This window comes from Fukomys damarensis, unplaced genomic scaffold, assembly GCF_012274545.1.
Source record: "Fukomys damarensis isolate Sample0158 unplaced genomic scaffold, DMR_v1.0_HiC HiC_scaffold_23, whole genome shotgun sequence".
NCBI lineage: Eukaryota > Metazoa > Chordata > Mammalia > Rodentia > Bathyergidae > Fukomys > Fukomys damarensis.
The window spans coordinates 5,350,855-5,356,403 of NW_022900935.1; the positions used below are offsets into that span (position 1 = coordinate 5,350,855).

Genomic DNA, 5,549 nt, shown 5'->3' on the forward strand with positions numbered 1-5,549 from the left:
TATCTATCCCAAACATCATGTAGGTGCATGCTTGTATATACCATGTTTCTGCATGTGGCACATATGTGCCTTTATGGGATATGACTCTTCCGCAGTTGTGGGTTGCACATAAACAGCTGGTTTTCCAAGTTTTCAGCTACCCTTGGGCCATGCGATACATCTGGGTCTGCTGCACCAGATACCTGGTCCAGGTAGTGCAGCTCCAAGCAATGAGGTAACTTCTCTGAGCCTGTTCCCAGGACCTGGCCTGCAAATGCTGCATGTCAGAGTCATGAACACAGACTGGGGCAGGACCAGGCCATGGAGCGTTCCCTGAGGGATACAAAGGGATCTGAGCCACTGGGTGGGAGAGAGCAGTAGGCACAGTAGAGGCCTGAGCTTTGGGCCTCCAGTGCCAAGGGCCGAGGATGTGGGAACTTACTGGGCTTGCTAAACCTTCAACTGGGGACTGGGGCTCTGACCAAGGCACTGCCTTACCTGGCAATGACAAAGAGGACACAGCTGACACCCAGGTAGGCAAGGAGCACATACATCCAGATGTCCGGGGACAGTGGGTTGAGGAAGGAGAAGACACTAGGGTTGGTGCCATTGGGCTTGCGATACAGGATGCTCACACCGAGTGTCATGAAGGGCTTGGAGAAGTCGATGGCCTTCTCACGGATGTGGGTGATGGTTAGTGGAGCCACAGCCAGATCTGCCTTCTGCAATGAGAGAGAGAGAGAGAGAGAGAGAGAGGGAGAATTGAGTAGACCTTAGACAAGCAGGTGACAGATCTTCTTGGAGAAGGGCAGATGAGGGAGTGTGGTGACATTAGTGTCCGGAACCTAAAGTCACTCAACCACTCTTTAGTTTCAACATTTACTAACTCTCCTTCCGGGCCGGGTCAAGCCCAGGCTTTGGGAAAGACAAGGATGAATTTGACTCAGTCTTTATTCTCCAAGAGCTTATGACCTTGAGAAGGACAGTGACATAAGTTCGCAGAGAATGGAACTCCATTACAGCTGGAGCCCGTGCGGTCCCTTCTCAAGACAGCGCTTTGTCAAATGAATACAGTTCAGGAACAAACATTTCAAAATTTCTCGTGTTCTTTACCTGTGTCTTTCAAGCACCATGAAGAAGACACAGAATCTACAACTCTTACTTAAATTTACTTTCCTCTCCCATCCACTTCCCAACTGCTTTTTCCTATTCCGAATGATCGATACATCCTGAAACTCGCCCAAATCTAGTTGGATAAAGCTAATACCCTCCTTGGAGAGTGAGGGTGGGCAAAAAAGCAAACAGGCAAATTCAGGGCCTTGTTAGCAGGGAGTAGCATGGATGGGGAAGGCAGGAGTAGACAGCCCCAGGGAAACTCAAACGCTAATACATTTTACTCCACCACAGTTGTGATGAGGGAGTTAATTAAAGTTCGATTTCTTTGGTCCGATTAAAAACTTAAGCGCTCTGCTCCCTAGCCCATCTTTGCAGCCTCACCCAAGGCTGTGGTCTCATGAGGCCCCATCAAACTGCCTCTCATTTCCCATAGTCTCCTCCTCATCTCCATGCTGGGCCCACCCTGTGTCTTGGTTAGGATGCTGCCCTTTTCCCGTTGTCTAATACTTGCCACCTCCTGTAGCTTCGTACCTGCTGTATCCCGTGGGACACTTCCCACCCCTAGAGCCTCCGATTCTAAACTCCCACGAGGCTCCACCTGTCTCACAGGAAGGGGAGAGTGTGCGCCACCCCTTCCCTAGGTCTCATCGGCTTCTTTGCCTGTGAGTTCTTGTGCGCAATTAGGGTTTTTGCTAATCCACCGCTTCTTCTGTTCATTCACGAAGCCCTCTCAGCCTCTAGTTGTGGTCACCTAGGAGAGGCTCCTCCTTGGGCTCCTATGGCTATTCATACCTCAAAGTATAAACCAGTTACATTCTTTTCCTTAGATGGGGGAGGGCAGAGGGGAGAAGGAGCCCAAAAGGCCAGCACTAATGACCTTTTACTAAGGTGGCCCTGCCTCTGAAACCCCTCCACAAAGCATGTCTCTAGGCAGCTACCTGCTAGCTTGGTCTGACCCTATCATTCTATCCACCCACACATCCATCCATCTATTGTTTTATGAAATCTACCAGGAACTAATGATATAAAGCTGACCCAAACAAACATGCAATCCCCTCATGGAGCTTATAGTCTGGTAGGGAAATTGACAGTAATCAAATTGTTTAGTGAATGGTAGCTATTAATAGCACCTCTGACTCAATTTATCTTAAAATAGGAATTAGAAGATGAATAGAAATCAAAATTCAGGCTGGGCATGGTGACGTATGCCTATAATCCCAGCATTTGGGAGGCTGAGGCAGGAGGATCACTGTGAGTTCGAGGCCACCCTGGTCTACACAGTGAGTTCCAGGTCAGTCTCAACTACATAGTAAGACCCTGTCTCAAAAAACCAAAAAAGAAATCAAAGTTCAGAACCAAGAGAAGGTATGGAGGAGGAGCCTGTGACAAAAGATCATTATACTGGAACCTTCTTTTTGCAAATGCCTGAATGTGGGTTGGAACTTACTTGGACCTGAAGGCAGAGGAAGGGTAGCTTGTACCCTCCCCAGTATCCCAAGCCCTCTCAATGCACGACGTGGACAAAGGAAGGGAACAAAGGGGAGAGAACTCTCAGGGAAGGTTCAGAAACACTAATGCACATGTGCCCAAGGCCTGCTGTGCTTAGGCCTTGGGCCAAGCAGTGGGCAAGAAACCTAAGCGCTGTTCTCATGGAGTTTCTAGTTGACCGAGACATTGTTAGGAGTATGGACAGGATTCCTGGGTAGTGGGAGCCTACATGAGATGCCCTGAAAAGTCTCTTTCAGTCTTGAAGTTCCAGGATCTGCAATAAGGTTGACATGATAATGTTTGATTCTAGAACGTGGTCTCCCCTAGCTCTGTCCTTTTAAAGTATATTGTGTTGGGAAGTTCTGTTCTGGCTCCAAAGTCGCTACTATCCCTCCCAATGCACTTGGAATGGATTTCTAGGGATGGCCTGTGAGGCTTGGAGTGCATTCTTGGGAAGAACCTCAAAGTCAGTGGTGAAGAGTCTTCCTTGAGCTTTGATAGCAAGTCAGATGAGATCAAGGTTTTTACAGGCGATGCTTATTGCACCAAAATGTTTCAGCAGCTAGTGAGAAACTCAGTCAGAGGGTCATAGGCTCCCTTTCTTCCCCCAGATCCTTTAAGGGTCTTTGGAATCTCCTTGCCAATCTTCGTGGTCTCTGGCTCTCACAGGGTTAGAGTTAGCAGCATCCCTGGTGTTTTGTGCCTACAGCAGCAAGAAAAATGGCCCACGTAAACTTTACCCAGAGCTCTAGTATGTGTTCTTCCCTGGGCTTCACGAAGACTGGTGTTCTTGATTTCATTTTGGGTGTAGGCAATAATTTCACTGTTGGTAACGATTTCCCAGAAAAAGGCATTATTTTGTCCAACTTCCCCTGAAAGATCAGAACAGATGCCAGGCCTTCGCTGTTTCAGTTGATTACTCAGAATAAAAGGCCCAGTCTTGGCAGGCTCTTCCCCCTCCTACAGGTTTTCTTCCAAGATGATTCATAAAATCATAGTCTGTCAGAGCTGGACAAGAGACCCTCCAGAACCCTGCATCTTTTATACAGGGAAACTGAGGCTTGGAGAAGCTCCTTGGTCTTCACTCTGATAATCACAGAAATCACGCCCTTGAACAAAACCAAACCTCTGACTATCTAACTCCTTCACTGATCTTTCAGAGGATTGACTGTATTTTCTTGCCTTGAAGAAGACGTTTCTGTACATTTCTAAACCTCTGGACCAGGAAGGATGCCCTCCCAGGACATCATTTTACCCCATTAAGCGGCTTCCCACTTACCAAAGACCTGCTTGAATGGACCTTTCTCCAGCCTCTCTTGCTGTCCTCAATCCTTACGTGAAGAAATTTGGCCTCATCTGGTCTGCAACAGCTCCAGCTCCCAGGACTGAAGGCAGGAATGATTTATCCAGCTCCACATTTCAGCCCTTAGGACCAGCCATTCAGGCTGCCAGCTGGACCCTACCTTTATAACCCTGGTACCTGGGCCACCACCTACAAGTTTCAAAGAATGGAGCCGGAACTGTGGTCCCTGTTTGGCAACCTGTCACTGATCTGCCTTCTCTTAGGACAAAGGCCCTCCCCAGGGTCTAAAACCTGCTCCCTGAATCCCAGCTTGTTCCCTGTGTGTCCTGTTGGCAGCTGCTTACTTGGGGAGTCCCAAGAATGGCTTCTACCAGACTACTTATCCCTACTCTCTGCTTCTTGTTTGGGACCCCCTAGGGCATCTACTCTCAGACTACGATATGTTATAGTTAAAATAGTAAGTGCTGCTATCCTTAATGGGTATTTCTTACACACTAAGAATCACTAAATGTGGAGCTTTATTTATACTTTTAAATAAGATCCAGATTGTATAATTGACAATGTGAAATAGGAAGAAAAGGGCTAAAGGTGTAGGGGAAGTGGGAAGGGTAGGGGAAAGTAGGGTAGGGAATAAGGGAAAAGAAAAAATATGAGAAAATGAAAAAAGTAGAAACAAAGTCTTTGCAAATAAGAGAGTGGGGAGGGGCTGAAGTGAGGGCAGGGGTAAGGGGAAAAAATGAGGACCAAGATCTGCCATGTAAAGGTACAAGATCTGGATGATAAACATAACTGTACTGTATACTTAAAAAGTACCAATAAGCTCAATGAGAAAAAAAAAAAAAGGATCGATAAATGTGCTACATGTATTGCCTCATACAAACTCCCAGTGGCCTCAGGAGCAGTAAGTGTCATGAGCATATTCTAGATGAGGGTATGGTGGTGCAGTCAGACTAGAGGTTTGTTCAAGCTGGCAAGCAACTAAGACAGTACTTGGACTCAATCCATCGTGACTACAGTGCTTAACATTTACCACTCTATCATACAAGCTATATACAGTGGGTTGACTTGCTCACAGTGCCTCCGGGTAGGTCAAATCCTAACCACTGGTACCTGTGGGTATGACCATATTTGGGAAAGGTTTTCAATTAGCAATAATTGTGCCTAGGGTAAACCTCATTGGCTATGATACCACCCCTGCAGAAAGCTGGTAGGACCATGTTTGGAATAATGTCTTTGCAGATATAATCAAGGCAAAATGAAGTCACTCATTGAGGACCCACAGTCCAAGAACACTAGTCCAATGCTAGGGTCCTTTTAAGAAGAGAGGACTCTGTGTTGGTGGAGGGAAAGATTGGAATAATGCAGCTATAAGCCATGAATGCCAAGGATCCCAGGCAACATCAGGGTGGGGAGAGAGGCTGGGAATAGACTCTCCCTTGGATCCGCCAAAAGGAGCCAACCCTGACGACACTTTGTTTATGATTTCTGGATTTCAGGACAAAAATTAATTCCTCTTATTTTAATTCATTAGGTTTGCTGTCATTTGTTATGGGAGCTCTAGGAAACTAATAACCTGCTACTTATACCCTGTGTGGGTATAATTCTAGTGTCAAAAAAAGCCAGTACCCAAGTAAAGTATGGGATGGCACTTTGGTGTGAGCCT

General features: G+C 46.7%; 1 pseudogene; it reads right to left on the reverse strand.

Annotated features, from left to right (window-relative positions):
• Positions 1 to 4,963: 4,963 nt before the first annotated feature.
• Positions 4,964 to 5,092, reverse strand: LOC117287454 (annotated as a pseudogene).
• Between the last annotated feature and the right edge of the window lie 457 nt (positions 5,093 to 5,549).